At 38.6% G+C, this 2,311-nt stretch overlaps 1 non-coding gene across 1 annotated transcript; it reads right to left on the bottom strand.

Moving 5' to 3' along the window:
• Nucleotides 1-223: 223 nt before the first annotated feature.
• TRNAE-CUC lies at nt 224-296 on the bottom strand. Its single transcript has one exon. It is a non-coding gene; the product is annotated as a tRNA-Glu (tRNA).
• Nucleotides 297-2,311: the final 2,015 nt, after the last annotated feature.

The raw sequence follows: 2,311 nt of genomic DNA, 5'->3' as shown, positions 1-2,311 counted from the left end.
TGGGAGGTAACTTGCAGTCTGCTACAACATCCTTAACTTTGGCCAAGACATTCTTTTTGTTGGTTTTATTGTATTTGTTTACTTTTTAAAAACATAAATAGTCACAGGTAGACTATTTTTCTTTTTAAATATTTACTTATTTGGCTGCGCTGGGTCTTCATTGTGGCAGGCGGGATCTTTAGTTGCGGCATGCGGACTCTTAGTTGCAACATGCAGGATCTAGTTCCCTGACCAGGGATCAAACCTGGGCTCCCTGCATTGAGAGTGCAAAGTCTTAACCACTGGACCACCAGGGAAGTCCCTATTTTATTATTTTTTTATTAATTTTTTTATGGGAGTATAGTTGATTTACAACATTGTGTTAGTTTCTGCTGTACAGCAAAGTGAGTCAGTTATACATATACACATATCCACTCTTTTTTAGATTCTGTTCCCATATAGGTCATTACAGAGTATTGAATAGCGTTCCCCGTGCTGTACAGTAGGTTCTTTTTTTTTAGAAAGCACTTTTAAATTATTTATTTATTTATTAAAAATTTAGTTATTTATTTATTTGGTTGTGTGGGTGTCTTAGTTGCAGCAGGTGGGCTCCTTAGCTGTGGCATGCGAATTCTTAGTTGCGGCATGCATGTGGCATCTAGTTCCCCAACCAGGGATCGAACCCGGGCCACCTGTGTTGGGAGTGTGGAGTCTTAACCACTGCGCCACCAGAGAAGTCCCCAGTAGGTTCTTATTAGTTATCTATTTTATATATAGTAGTGTGTATATGTCAATCCCAATATATCCCTCCCCCTTTTCCCCCTTCATAAGCATAAGTTTGATTTCTACATCTGACTCAATTTCTGTCTTGTAAATAGGTTCATTTGTACCATTTCTTTAGATTCCACATATAAGCGATATCATGTGATATTTGTCTTTCTCTGTCTGACTTACTTCACATAGTATGACAATCTCTAGGTCCATCCATGTCGCTGCAGATGGCATTATTTCCTTCTTTGTTATGGCTGAGTAATATTCCATTGCATATATGTACCACATCTTCTTTATCCATTCATCTGTCGATGGGCATTTAGGTTGCTTCCACGTCTTGGTTATTGTAAATAGAGCCGCAGTGAACACTGGGGTGCATGTATCTTTTCGAATTATGGTTTTCTCCAGATATATGCCCATGAGTGGGATTGCTGGATCATACGGTAGCTCTATTTTTAGTTTTTTAAGGAACCTCCATACTGTTCTCCATAGTGGCTGTATCAATTTACATTCCCACCAACAGTGCAAGAAGGCTCCCTTTTCTCCACACCCTCTCCAGCATTTGTTGTTTGCAGATTTTCTGATGATGCCCATTCTAACTGGTGTGAAGTGATCCCTCATTGTGGTTTTGATTTACATTTCTCTAATAATTAGTGATGTTGAGCAGCTTGTCATGTGCTCTTGGCCATCTGTATGTCTTCTTTGGAGAAATGCCTATTTAGATCTTTTGCCCATTTTTTGATTGGGTGTTTTATTTATTTTTTATTAAAAATTTCATACATGTTCACTGATGAAAATCTGAAAAATGTTGGCAATTTTCAAAAAAAGAGCTATCTATGACCACTAATCATGCTTCCTAGAGATAACTATTATTAACACTGCATATAAATGTTCCCTCCCCCTCCTGCCCAATTTTGAGGTCATGTCTTAAATTTGATATTATATCCTGCTTTTTCACCATATTTTTGCATGTCATTGAAAACCCTTCACAAGTATTTTTAACAATGACAATCATATGGCTGTAATTATATGTACTATGATTTACTTAGTCATTCCTCTAATGGTTATTGAAATTGTTAGCAATTTTTCATTATTAACAGTAAAGAACATTTCCTGGGTTTTGACCTCATTTTGGATTATTTCCCCAGGGTTGATTCCTAGAAGTGAAATTACTGGTTCACATGGGCTGACCTTTGAAAGTTTCTTGATATACAATGCCAAATTGCTTTCTTGAAAGCTGATTCACCTCACTTCCTCCAGGATTGAGAAGAAATATAGGTTTAAAAAAATCATGTTGGCCTTACTTTCGTGAGGGTGGTGGTCAACTGACTGTGGAAACATCTTCCTCTGTGCCCTGTTACCTAACTGTCATCCTGTCACACAGCTGATGTCTTCGTGCTGTAGAAAGGACGGGGGTCATGGATACTGTAGCCCACAGATGGGCAGCCTCCATGATCTCATTAATGTTCCAGAGAGACCTTTGGCCACAGCCCTGTGCCTCATGCGTTGGATGAGGCAGACCATCTCATCAATACTGTCATTTCCACCCTTCTCAATGTTT

The sequence above is a fragment of the Monodon monoceros genome, unplaced genomic scaffold (assembly GCF_005190385.1).
Source record: "Monodon monoceros isolate NGI ecotype Baffin Bay Population unplaced genomic scaffold, NGI_Narwhal_1 Super_Scaffold_4, whole genome shotgun sequence".
In the NCBI taxonomy this organism is placed as follows: domain Eukaryota; kingdom Metazoa; phylum Chordata; class Mammalia; order Artiodactyla; family Monodontidae; genus Monodon; species Monodon monoceros.
The sequence above is the reverse complement of the archived record's forward strand: the minus strand, read 5'-3'. Positions and strand labels throughout refer to the sequence as shown.